Consider the following 14670-nt stretch of genomic DNA (forward strand, 5'->3'; position numbering starts at 1 on the left):
TTTTTTTTTTTTTTTTTGCACAGGTATTTAAATACCCTTACTACCTTAATAAGTGTCATTATAAAGATTTTTATATCTCTGTCTGTATTTTTACAATTATCTTTTTATACCACATGGAAATATTTTTTAAAAAATAGTTTATGAGATGTGCTCACTTTGGCAGCACATATACTAAATATTTTAAGAGGTATCTGTGATGTAGCAACCTGTAAATATGATTCTGTGCTTCATAATCTATAGATTAAGCCAACAATTTATATACAGACCCCGTATCTATATGGTTGTATTGTCTTTCAAATCACCTAAAGGAATGCTGAAAATGGTTACAGTGATAAGATTCAGTTTGCTATTTATTGTGTGGTAGGCATTAATTTAATAAATTGAAACATAAGCTGTTATGTTGAGATGGATGCAATCCTGTGTGAAGTAAATGCTGTTCTTATTTTACAGGTAAGAAAACTGAGGCTTAGAAAGGCTTAATGAGTTGTCATGGTTGTGGAGCAGGCACCTGGATTCAAGTCTGTCCTTCCCTAGTCAATTACATTTCTTTCCTTCTCTCTCTCTCTCTCTCTCACTTTCTTTCTTTTTGCAACTTCCAAATTTATAATTAGCAAAGTTTCTAGTCAGTTATCTTAACCATAACTTCTCATATGAGTTAAAATGAGCAATATCAAGGTAGAGCAAAGAATTGCCTCAGTTGCCATTAGAAAAGATGAAAGAGACTTCAGCAGTCTAATTTGAAATCTAAATTTTAGTGATTGTTCCAGAACTGTTAAATAGTTGTTCTTCAGCAATATTTTTCTTTCAGCTTCCCCCCCCCCCCCCCCCGGTCGTCTTCTACTAACCTACCACTTTGTTCTTTACAGTATTGAGTTCTTATGAAACTGTTGAGTAAAGTAAAAATAATAAAGTGCCAATTTGAAAATCTTTTTTAAATGTTTAGATGCTCATCACAGCATTATTTATAGTGATATAAAAGTGGAATAAACTGGGTAAATAAAGCATGATTATAACTGTAGTTTTGTTTTGCATTATGTTTATGAAAACTTTCATTTCTAAAAGGCCAGAAAGAAACAAAAATGCCCACAGTAGTGATACCTAGGGAAAGCCAACCTACTTTAGGAGTAGAAAGAGTCAATTGTGAAGAATGTATGATGTATAGAATCTGTTCTGTTGAGCTGAGAAGCAAATTATGATATTTTACATGAAGATTTTTTCTTTTAAGTATAGAAGATTCTTACTGATTCTAACATATCACTTTATTTTAGCCAATTCTTTAGACAAACTAGATGCCCTTGAGGCTGAGCTATTGTTTTACAAAAACATTTAAGTAATAATAATGATTGTACACACTTATAAAATACACTGTTAGCCGGGCTCGGTGGCTCAGCCTGTAATCCATCCCGCACTTTGGGAGGCTGAGAGAAGTGGACTGCCTGAGCCCGCGGGTTCGAGACCCACCTGGGCAACTTGGCAAGACCTCATCTCTACAATAAATCAAAAAATTAGCTGGGTGTGGTAGAGGCGCCTGTAGTTCGAGCTACTTGGAAGGCTGAGGAGGAAGGATCACTGGAGCCCAGCAGGTCAAGGCTGCGGTGGCCGGGAGTGGCCACTGCACCCCAGTCTGGGTGACAGAGTGAGACTCCAACTCAAAAAAAAAAAGAAAATACACTGTTTAATGTAGGAAAATCATAATTCCTCAATATATGGATAGTAAATGAGTCGGCAATTGCATCTAGGCAGTTTGGTTCCAAAGCTTGTGTACCTAAACATTCCACGCTAGATATTCTAATAGTGAGAAATAATTTGTAACTTTTAGTTCAGAGTTGGAAGTAATGATTGTATTAAGGTATGGTCATTAGTAATAGTTATGACCAAGTCTTCTTTCTGTGCTTAGTGCATTTTAAAACAGTTCTTCATTTTGGTTGACAGAGGTTATTTACAGAGCCCCAAACTGTTGGTGACTGCCAACAAAGTTTCTTTTCTTCTCCTTTAAATCAACTCTCAGTAGGGTTGGGTGCTTTGTATATGGTGGTATAAAAAGTATTTGAAAGGAGAAATATAAAAGTTTCTAAATTTTAGTTTATCATTTGGTTTTAAAATTCATTCACACTGTAATTGGTTGACATCTGCTCTTATTTGGAGAAGTAGAATTTGTACCCTAAAGTTCTTTGAGTGGATTGCCTGAGCCGGCGGGTTCGAGACCCACCCGGGCAACTTGGCGAGACCTCATCTCTACAATAAATTTTTTTAAAAAATTAGCCAGGCGTGGTAGCGCGCGCCTGTAGTTCCAGCTACTTGGAAGGCTGAGGCGGAAGGATCGCCGGAGCCCAGCAGGTCGAGGCTGTGGTGGCCGGGAGCGTGCCACTGCCCTTCAGTCTGGGGGACAAAGTGAGACTCCAACTCAAAAAAAGAAAAAAGAAAAAAAGAAAATGTACAAAGATAGAAAAGTAAGTCACCTTTCTACCGTCATCTCCAGGTTCCCTCCCTGGGGCACTTTTCTGTCTTCATTTTTAGTGACGTCACCAAAGGAAACATAAATGATGGGCCAAACAGATGTTTCAGTCTTCCTCAAGGTGGAACTTTGTACCCTCTCAGTATGCTAAAAAGCTCTTGACTTTTGAAAAGAATTTGTACAGATAAAATGTTCCCTTTTTAAAATTTTAAATAGCACAACTTCATTTTTCTGGTTTTCTTTTTCCCCCTCAAATTACTTCATCAGTCAAATAGTTCTCATGCTTTTGACCTGTTAAGCTCCTTCTTTTATCAGCACTTAAATCTAGTAGCAAAAGCAAAGTTGGGCGTCTTAGCACTACTAACTAGGCTGTTTTGTTTAAGTTGGACATTTTCTTTTAACTGGGGTTGATAAACACTGAGTGTAACTGAAGTTGGATCCTTGTGAGGTTGAAACAGAAACTTAGATCTATTTCCTATTGCTTATTTTATAGAGTATTGGGATGAAAAAAAGCTAGATGGATGGACATTTTAAAAATACATTTGTTTTTTTAGTTTTCTTGGTTTAAGCATGAATACTAAAGACTAAATATGGAATTACTGTTATTATGTACCTAGACGTTTAAATTTTTTTTTTCCTGCTTAAGTGTTATACATTGAGAGGAAAGGTGTGTCAGAACATAATTTTCTAAGACCACCATTGTAGCTTTTTGTAATTATGCTTCATTTTCTGTGTACCTTTTGAAACATAAACAAAATGTGGGGAAATTATGGTTTCCAGGTGTGAGCTACATCAGAATTACCTATGAATTTGTTAAAAATAAATGTTCTGTAGCTGTAATCCCAGTGCTTCGGGAGGCTGAGGTGGGAGGATTATTTGAACTGAGGAATTTGAGACCAGCCTGGACAAGATTGTGATACTCTATTGCTGCAAAGTATTAGCTGGGCATAGTGGTGTGCACCTGTAGTCCAGCTACTCGGGAGGCTGAAGTGGAAGGATCACTTGAGCCCAAGAGTTTGAGGTTGCAGTACGTTATGATTGTGCCACTGCACTCCAGACGGGGCTGAAAAAAAATGAAAACACAAACAAAACATTTTGGGAAATTTCCTAGAGCCCCAGGAATCTGTCGTTTAAAAATTTGTCCCAAAGACAGCTTTCCTGTATGGTAGGAAATAAGTATTCATCTCAAAATGTCTTTCTAGGAATCGCTCCTTTAAAGAAATTAGGCATTTTGGTTCTGTTTTTAAGCTGCTAGTTATTCTCTAAGTTAAAAAAAAAAAAAGCAAGTTAATTTATTAGACATTATTATTATACATAGCCTCGATCAAGAATCATTAACCTAAATGCCTGTGGGGGCCAAAAAAGGTGGGTCAGTTAAACAGGGAGAAAGACACCAGTGAGTGATGGAAACTGGAGTGAACTGAAGAGCTCGGACCTTGCTTGAAATGCGCACCTGCCACCCATCTCGAGTGCTGTTACATCTCCTATTTTATTCCCCAATATTTTTTATGTGGAATCTCTCCAATCTGTGAAGTCTACTCATTGTAAATGTTAGCCAAAAATTTACACTTTTGATGTGAGCCATCACCTGATAGGCCAAACAGATGTCTGCAGGCCAAGTAAAGGCCAAGGGCCACCCGTGTGCAGCCTGTCCAGATCATCTTGCCAACTTGACATTTGTGTGAACTTGCCGTATTTTGTTATTAAGGGATAATGGTGATAATGATTTCAGCTGTCCGCTTTGATTAATATTTTACCTTAGCGTATTAGTTAAGTCAATAATTGGATTTTAGTGTAGAAAGAAAGAAGAAGACAAAAGACTAGTTCCTAAAATGTGTAGAAGATGATGCCTTTTGTGTAAATATATCAGTCCTGGTTTTCATCATTTTTCACAGAAAATTTTGTTCTCAATCCTTTTCATTCTCAAGGCCTGCTATTCTTCCTTTTTCCTGCCTTCACTTTCAATATTTCATTGCTCCCCCCATGAATGTTCTTTTCATTTGCAAGAGTTATAAAAGAAAAACCCTCCTTATAGAAACTGTATAGAAAGAAAACCACTTTGTGACTGGCTTAGCTGCACAAACTTCCAGACATTCTTCCCCATAGTATTAAAATTCCTTAGCCTTAATACCATTTCTTTCAAATGTGCTTTTTAAACAGAAGAATGACTGCCTTTAAGGCAGTTCATGAAAAGACCCATAGAAACTATCTAAAGGGCCACCTCATAACCATGTAAGATTTGACCCCAATCCATCAGAGATGATTGAACTGCCATGCCATTTACAGTGGTTCAGTACAGAGAAATAAGCATAATAAACTAGTGACACTCCCACTTCTGACCAAGATGCAATAACAGGGATGAGACTTGCCCTCCTGCCTGCTAAAACTAAAATATGGACAAGGTATGTGAAACAACGGGTTTTAAGACGTTGGACATTAGGTGATAAAGAATGGTAGGGTCCCTGAGAGATGGAAACATGATAAGCCTTCTAACTGCCCCAGCTTACTACCTCGAGGGAGTTTCTAGGCTGTGGCACATGGTAGAGGCAACCAGATGGAGGATGACATACTCCCCAAGTTCAGGAGATAGAGCTGATAGTCTGAGTTGACCAAGGCAGCTAGAATTAACAGGAAAGAGCACTAGAGAAGTGAAAACTGCAGAGAAGAAAACCCCAGAGTTCTAGGATGCTGCCCTTGGAGTCTTCAGCAGAGTATTCACTATTACATGCATTGAGGAAACTACTGGAGGCTGAGAAGGAACCACACAAAAGGACTAGGGGAAACAGTGCTTGTGGTCATACCGAGGCAGGAAGTGTGCCTGTGCACACAGCTAGACTACAAAAGCCCAGGGTTTACAAGGCCTGAGGTAGAACACACAGAAGTATCTTGCCCAGTTGTGAGGAATAATTAGCCCTAGACTGAGTATTGTTCTGAACAAGCACCCAACAAGATAAAATTTACAGTATATGGCATCTAATTGGCAATTTCAGGCTTGCAAAGAAACAGGAAAATGTGAACTATAATGCGAAAATAAATAATACCATCTGTGAACTAACACAGAGGTTAGAGTTAGCAGATAAATACATTAAAATAGTTTTTTATAACTACATTTTGTATGTTCAAAAGTTAAATAGCAACACATTGAACATCTAAAGACAAAAATGAGCAGAGGATCAGTGAGGTGGGATAACTTTAATTGGCCTAATATATGTGAAATTTATGTTCCAGCTGGAGAGGAGAGAGCATATCAGGAAAAAAAAATTGACTTAATGGCGGAAACTTTTCTAGATATGATGAAAATTGTGAATCCACAGATTCAGAATCTTCACAAACCCAATGCATAAGGATGAAGAAAATTAAACTAAGGCACCATCATATTTAAACTGTGCAAAACCTGTGATAAAGAGAAAATTGTAAAGGCTGCCAAAAAAAGAGTCACACTATGCACAGAAGAACAAAGATAAGGATTATAGTACATTTCTTTTTTTTTTTTTTCCTCTTTTAATTTTTATTTTAAAATTGTAGGGTATAATTCAGGGTTAGGTATACAAATATTCATTGTGCAGTTACCCTTATTGATGAGGTGGGCCCCTTCCTTCCCCAGGCAGTTATCGACTATTGTCAATCCCACCTCCCCCCCCAACCCATATGTTTCATGTCAAAGTAATGCAGGCAAGAAGATAGTGTAGGTAATATGTTTACTGAAAGAAACTGTCAATCAAAAATTACACCCAAAGAAAATATCTTTCAGAAACAAAGATGAAACAAAGCTTTTTTTCAGATATACAATAGTTGAAAGAATTTATAATCAGATCTGCACAACCCGAAATTTTAAAGACAATTGTTCAGAACGAAGAGTAATGATACTAAACAGACTTACACAACAAAATGAAGAACACTGGAAATGCTAACTACGTTGATAAGTGCATATGTTACTTTTCTTATTTAAATGTCTTTAAAAGGTAATTGATAAAAGACTGAGAAAAATAAATAAAAGGTAATTGATAAAAGACTGAGAAAAATAAATTAATTGACCTGCTTTATAAGAATCTTAAATTATGATAATGAACAATGGCTATTATTTTGGCCACTTATGGGTAAGCAATATTACCTATATTATTTCATTTTATCCACTTAATAACCCTATAAGTATGTAACAACCCTATAACCCTAAGTACCATTATTGTTCCCCTATTACCAATGAAGAAAGCGAATGAGAGGAAGGTGGAATAGTATGTCCAAATCACATAACTATTACATTAATGAGCTGAGACTTAAACTCATTCTGTCTGACTGTAGAGCTTAAGTACTCTGTCTCCACTGCCTTCCCAGGAAAGGAAAAAATAATATAGAGTAGACAATAGATCAGAAGATCAAGAAAAGTGTCAAAGGAGAATGAAAGAAAGAGGGGATAGTAAATGTCATCATTAACACAGTTCAGAATTAGTCTTCAGAGTTAAGGAAGGGGGGAAAACATGTATCCTTCTGTCCCAGGGAGGCAATGAACTCCCTTTCTTAGATAGCTGGCCCTGGCATCGCCTCAGCCAGGTCTTTCACCAACTGGCTGGAGGAGGACAGACCCACTTTATCTAGTGATTTTTCTCTCCCTGTTTTTTTTCTTTTCCTGTGTAGGAGTCTCACTCTGTCGCCCAGACTGGAGTGCGGTGGCACACTCATGGCCACTGCAGCCTCAATCTCCTGGGCTCAGGTGATCTTTCTGTCTCAGCCTTCCAAATAACTGGAACCACAGATGCCTGCCACCATATCCAGCTAATTTTTTTATTTACTGTAGAGATGAGGTCTCACCAAGTTGTCCAGGCTGGTCTCGAACCCCTGCATTCGGGCAATCTTCTCAGCCTCCCAAAGTGCTGGGATTACAGGCATAAGCCACCGTGCCTGGCTCTCTCTCACTTTTAATAATCATTATAACACTTTATTATTATTATTATTATTTTGCAAAATAAGCTAACTGAAAGGAGAAGTTTAAATTTGTGTGATCTGATTTGTACTAATAATAACAGTTTGAGGCAACAAGGAAATGGTTTTTAAAATATCTATGAGTAAGCCAGGCTCGGTGGCTCAGCCTCTAATCCCATGCCTTTGGGAGGCTGAGGTGAGTGGATTGCCTGAGCCCGCGGGTTCGAGACCTGCCTGGGCAGCGAGAACTCATCTCTACAATAAATCAAAAAATCAGCCGGGCATGGCAGCGCATGCCTGTAATTCCAGCTACTTGGAAGGCTGAGGCGGAAGGATCGCCAGAGCCCAGCAGGTCAAGACTGTGGTGGCCGGGAGCGGCCACTGTACTCCAGTCTGGGCGACAGAGTGAGACTCCAACTCAAAAAAAACCAAAAATATCTATGAGTAAAGATTGGTACTTTTAGTGTACTTATATTTTTCATATATGCAATAAACTTTTTTCCTTTTCTTGAGGCAGGATCTTGCTCCATCACCCAGACTGGAGTGCAGTAGTGTCATCATACTCATTGTCCATGAGTTCCTGGGCTGAAGTGATCCTCCTGCCTTAACCTTCTAAGTAGCTGGGCTACAGGCACACACCACCCTGCCTGGCTAAATTGTTTTATTTAATTTGTGGGGGGAAACAAGGTCTCACTATGTTGCCCAGACTGGTTTTGAACTCTTGACCTCAAATGATCCTCCTGCCTCAGCATCCCAAAGTGCTAGAATTACAGGCGTGAGTCACCATGCCTGACCTCTTTTTCTTTTAAAATATAATTGACTTTAGCCAAATGAAGTAGCTCATGACTGTTTGAGGTTGTGGTGAGATGTGATTGTGCCACTACACTCCAGCCTGGGCAACAGAGTGAGACCCCAACTAAAAAAAAAAAAAAAAGATACTATTGATATTAAACAGAAATAACAACTTAGTGTGGGAGTTAAAGCATATGTAAAGGTAAAATGTATGGCAAGAGCACAAAAGTTGGGAGGGAAGAAATGGAAGTCTACAACTGTAGGTTCTTATGTAAAGTGATATGATATCATTTGAAGGTAAACTGTGATAGGTTAAAGATGTATGCTATAAATGTCATAGCAATTACTAAAATAACGAAGAATTTTGGCTAATAAACCAATGAGGAAAATAAATGGAATCTTAAAAAATATTGTTAATCAAAAAAAGGCAAAAAGAAGAAAAGAGGGAAAACAAATGGGAAAAATAAAAAGCAAACAGCAAAATGATCAACTTAAACCTACCTGTATCAATAATCACGTTTAATATAAATGATTTGAACTACCCAATTAAATGGAAAAGCTGGTCAGACTGATTTTTTTTTTTAACAAATCCAGAACAACTATATGCTAACTTGTGCTGTGGTTTGAACATTTGTGTGCCTCAAAATTCATATATTCAAGTCCCAATCCTCAAGGTGATAGTCATAGAATGTGGAGCCTTTGAGAAGTGATGGGTCATAAGAGTGGAGACCTCATGATTAAGGTTAGTGCTCTTAATAAAGAGACCTCAAAGAGAGCTAGTGAACCCTTCCCTTGTGAGAGCATAGCTGGAAGGTGCCATCTGTGAGAAAGTAGCCTATCATTGAACATTGGCTCTGCCAGTGCCTTGACCTTGGACTTCTCAGCCTTCAGAATGGCAAAAAAGCAATTTCTGTTGTTTATAAGCTAACCAGTTTTTGGTATCTTGTTACATTAGCCCACACGGACTAAAACACTTGATTTAAAGTAAAAGATAGAAAAATATATCGTGCAAATGATAATCAAAAGAAAACTGACTATATTAATATCAACGTAGATCTCAGAACAAAAAGTACTACCAGCATAGAAAAAAAATATTTTTTAATAATGACAATGGGGCCAATTTATCAAGAGGACATAACAGTTCTAAACATTATGCACTAATAACAGAGCTTCAAAATGCATGAAGCAAAACCAGATAGAACTGCAAGAAGAAATTGAAAAATCTACAACTGTACTCGGGGGTTTCAGTATACCTCTTTCAGGAGTTGAGAGAACAAGTAGACAGAAAGTAAGATATAGAAGACATGGACAATATTATCAACTGACTTGACCTGACATTTGTAGGGTACTTAACAACAGCAGAATATATATTCTTTTCTCGTGCACACAGAACATTTATCAAGATAGTTCACATACCAGGTCATTGTCTTAGTGTGGTTTTTGCTACTATAATAAAATACTGCAGAGTGGATGATTTATGTATCTTTATTTTAATTTTTTAAGTTCAGAGTAGATAATTTGTTTTTTATTTTTATTTTTAGGATCATGGGGTACATGTGAGAATTTGTTACATAGGTATATTGTGTGAAGGTGAGGTTTGGTCTTCTGATGAGCCGCCCAACCCACCCCCATGAGCACAGTATCCAGTAGGTGGTTTTGCATTCCTTTGTCCCCCTCCCTCTCTCGTTTAGTAGTGTCCTGTATCTGTTGTGCTATCCTTATGCCTGTGTATGCCCAGTATTTAGTAACCACTTATGAGTGAAAACACGTGCTATTCAGTTTTCCGTTTCTATGATAATTCAGTTAGAATGATGGACTCCATTTGTACCCATGTTGCAGCAAATGCCATAATTTCATTCTTTTTTATGGCTGCATAATACTCATGTTGCATATGTACCACATTTATCTTTATCCAATCCAACATTGGTGGGCACCTGAATTGGTTGCATGTTTTTGCATGTGAATAGTCAGTAAACCTATGAATGCAGGTCCCTTTTTGATAGAATGACTTATGCTCCTTTGGCTATATTCCCAGAGAGAGATTGTTAGGTTGGATGGTAGCTCTATTTTTAGTCCAAACTTCTTTCCCCAGGGATTGAACATTCCCACCAACAGTGTAGAAGTGTTCCGTTTTCTCCACCTCGCCAACACCTGTTATTTTTTGACTTTTTAGTAATAGCCATCCTGACAGGAATGAGATGGTATCTCATAGTTTTGATTTGCATTTTTCTTTTTTTTGTTGTTGTTGTTGCATTTTTCTAATGATTAGTGATGCTGAACATTTTTTCATATGTTTGTTGGCTGCTTGTGTGTCTTTGAGAAGTGTCTGTTCATGTCCTTTGCCTACTTTTTAATGGGATTATTTGTTATTTTCCTGTAGATTTGTTTGAATTCCCTATAGATTCTGGATGAGGCCTTTGTTGGATGCCTAGTTTGCACGTATTTCCTCCCATTCTATGGATTCAGACTGGGTAATTTATAAAGAACAGCTTTATTAGGCTTATGGGTTCTGGAGGCTCTCTAGGATCAAGGGGCTGATCTGGCAAGGGCCTTCTTGCTATGTCATAACATGGCAAAAAGCAAGTAAGCATGAGACAGAGAAGAAACTATCCTTTTTTATCAAGAATAGTTTTGTTGGTCGCAGTGGCTCATGCCTGTAATCCCAGCACTTTGGGAGGCCACAGCAAGAGGACTGCCTGAGCCCAGGGGTTCAAGACCAGCCTGGGCTACTTGGCAAGACCTCATCTCTACAATAAATCAAAAAATTAGCTGGGCGTGGTGGCATGTGCTTATAATTCCAGCTACTTGGAAGGCTGAGGTGGAAGGATCACCTGAGCCCACCACTGTACTCCACCCTGGGCAACAGAATGAGACTGACTCCAAAAAAATAAAAATAAGTTTCCACTATCATGATAACTAACCTATTCCCATGATAATAGCACTAATCCATTCATCAGGGCAAAGGACCTCATGACCTAATTATCTCTTAAAGGACCTACCTCCCAACACCATCATAATGGCAACTAAACTTCAACAGTTTTAGAAGGGGCATTCAAGCCATAGCAGCCATACAATAAGTTTTAACACCTTTAAAAGTATTCAAGTGATACAAGGCATCTCTGAGAAATCTACAAATACTTGGAAACTAAATAACAAATGTTTGAATAACCCATGACTCAAAGAAGAAAGTGGAGGAAATGACAATGTATACTGTATGGGAATATGAAAATGCAAATATCAAAATGTGTGGGATGCTGGCTCCTAAGGCAAGACTTAGGCAATAGTTTATAGCACGCACACCAATGACCTTAGCCTTCACTCAGAAAAAGAAGCACTGTAATTAAGTTGTAGAAAGTAAATAGAAGAATGCAAAGAATAAAGGAAAACAAAATAGCAAACAATAAAATAGAGAAGATAGATGAAATGTACAGCTGGTTCTTTGAGAGGATCAATTAGATTGATAGACCTCTAACCAGATTAATTAGGAAACAGAAGACACAAATTTTACCAATAGCATAATGAGTGAGGTAATGTAAACACAGATTTCATACTTATTAAAAAAAATAAGGGAATATTATTAGTGATTTTATGTCAATAGATTTGACATCTTAGATGAAATGGATAGTGTCCTGAATAATCTACTGAAATGTAGGTACTCTTCAACCTTAACTAATACTATTTAAATAAATATGAAATGAAATGTCTTCTGAGCATGTTTTATATTCTTTTCTTGAGAAATTTAAAATTTAAAAAACTCAAAAGTGTATTATCTTCAAATGACCTAATTTTACTTTCACATAATCAATTTTTTTAAGAAAGTATTTATAAGGTTTCTTTTCATTGCAAAATTCCTTTTTTTTTTTTGAGTTGGAGTCTCACTCTGTCACCCAGACTGGAGTGCAGTGGCCGCTCCCGGCCACCACAGCCTCGACCTGCTGGGCTCCGGCAATCCTTCCGCCTCAGCCTTCCAAGTAGCCGGAATTACAGGCATGCACTACCACGCCCAGCTGATTTTTTGATTTATTGTAGAGATGAGGTCTCACTGCCCAGGCGGGTCTCGAACCCGTGGGCTCAGGCAGTCCACTCACCTCAGCCTCCCAAAGGCGCGGGATTACAGGCTGAGCCACCGAGCCCGGCAAAATTTCTTATTTTTAAATGTTGTACATAAGAAGTCTAGAGGGAAAAGGTTCAAAGGTTTGTTTAGTGGCTCAGGCTTGGCTTACATTTTGTAAGGTCCCTAGCTTATTCTTTCTTTCCTGCTTTTCTTTTTTTTCCTACTGTTGTTCTGAATTTGGTTTTGAATTCTTAAGATTTATCTTCTAGTAGTTGCAATAAATATGGCTGCCACAGTGGCAAATATTACACTTACACTGGCCAGTGTCAAGGGTTTCCAGGTTCCATAATTTGCTAGAAGGACTCAGCACAACAGATCTATTATAGCAAAAGGATACAGAGCAAAATCAGCAAAAAGTAGGCAATGAGGTTGTGTTGGAGGGAGACTAGGTACAAACTTGTGAGAATCCTCTCCCAGAGGACTCGCACAGAATGCATGCCGTTCCCTTGGCAGTGAATTGTGATAATGTGGGAAAATGTTGTCTACCAGGGAAGCTCTTCAGAGATGCCGTGCTCAGGGTTTTTATTGGGGACTGATCATGTGGGCACAGCACTCACCAAAATTCAGCCTAGCACTTACCAAAATTCCAGACTCCCATAAGGAAAGCAGGTGTTCAGCATAAGCCACATTGTTTGTACAAACAATTAGACACACAGTGAAGCACTATTAAGAGTTCTGGGAGTGGTGGGAACCCTCCTGAAGTCTAAGTACCCAGATGCCAGCCAAAGGCCAACCTTGCAGGCCTGCTATGTTAACTCATTTTTCATGGCTAGACCAAAAATAAAGACATTTCCCCTCATGTATCTTTTTAGGAAGGACAGTTTTTCTCTTTTCTTAGATTCTGTCTCAGTACCATTCGCCAGAATGGGTTGCTTGTATGCTTACTGCAGTGAGACCAGGAAGTTAATTATCTGGCATTTCCAGCCTCTGTATTGGAAGACAGATTGCCAGTAAGGAAGAAGGCAGGGGAAGTCGGGGGAGGATACTGTGGAATATTTTTCTAGCTTATAATTGTCTATCTGAGATACATGGCTAGGAAAAAAAAACGCATCAAGGTCAATGACTTTTTTATGTAAAAGATAATAGAATATCACATTTTTTGTATTTAGAGTTGCTCTTGTTGAACTTAATACCCAGGACAAATTTGTAGACAAAGTGTTTAAGACAAAATCCTTATTAATAAACTGAACAGGAAAACAAAGTCCCAAACTACCCCTTTTAAAAAACAGAGCAAAATAACCCTACCCTAAATTGCTCCTAGTTTCGTTCACTAGTTTAAAGGAATTGTTTTTATTAAAACTATTGTTAAAACTATAGTGTAGCAATTTTCTTTTCTTTCTTTTTTTTTTTTTGAGTTGGAGTCTCACTCTGTTGCCCAGACTGGAGTGCAGTGGCTGCTCCCGGCCACCTCAGCCTCGACCTGCTGGACTCCGGCAATCCTTCTGCTTCAGCCTTCCAAGTAGCTGGAACTACAGGCGTGCACTACCACACCCGGCTAATTTTTTGGTTTATTGTAGAGATGAGGTCTCACCAAGTTGCCCAGGCGGGTCTCAATCCCGCAGGCTCAGGCAATTCACTTACCTCAGCCTCCCAAGGTGCGGGATTACAGGCTGAGCCACCAAGCCCAGCTGCAATTTTATTTTCACATGAGTTTTTTGTCAACACTATTATTATATGGGTGACCTTCCAAGTTGGTAAGATACTATTCTTCAAAAAGGATCACCTTTTTTACTATTTGAAGTTTCTTCATTTCTCAGTGAAATTATTTCTTGGTTTGACTTTTACTTCTGACAGCATACTTTTGCCATGGTCAATTAAATAAATAGTCAATTCAAGCCAAACCCCAGTTGGAATTGTCAGGTGAACATAAAAGGTTTTTTAGGGAAACAAAAGTCATCAGAATTTATGTCCTGATGAAAAAGTTATATTGTGTCGGCCATGTATTAAAACAAAACAGTTCTATGATGGAGAATGTTGAATGTGAAACTTGCTCATCCAGAAACTCAGTACTTATGGAATGCTACCAGCTCCAGTAAGGTATTGTTGATTTTGGAAATACCTCTAACGTTAGACTGCTACGATGTAGGTTTAGGTTTAAGACAGCTGAAATGCCCTTCATAAAACCCTAAACCTAAAAATTATACTTGGTTTTTGAATTAAGAAAAAAAAAGCTGGAGGCATATAATTGCACTGATTACCTAAGATGTAATTACTAATTCAAGTAAGAGATTGTCATCCAGATTCTGACTATTTACTTACAAGTTTGAATCTGCCACTGAACTACATGTCTACTACAAACATATATTTTAGCACACAATTTGTTTATGGCTGATTTTTCAAGATCCTAGGAATTAATTGACCTATTCGTCATAGATTTTAAGAGTGACTCTCT

The sequence above is a fragment of the Carlito syrichta genome, unplaced genomic scaffold (genome assembly GCF_000164805.1).
Source record: "Carlito syrichta isolate Samal-C Ts95f unplaced genomic scaffold, Tarsius_syrichta-2.0.1 Scaffold303314, whole genome shotgun sequence".
NCBI lineage: Eukaryota > Metazoa > Chordata > Mammalia > Primates > Tarsiidae > Carlito > Carlito syrichta.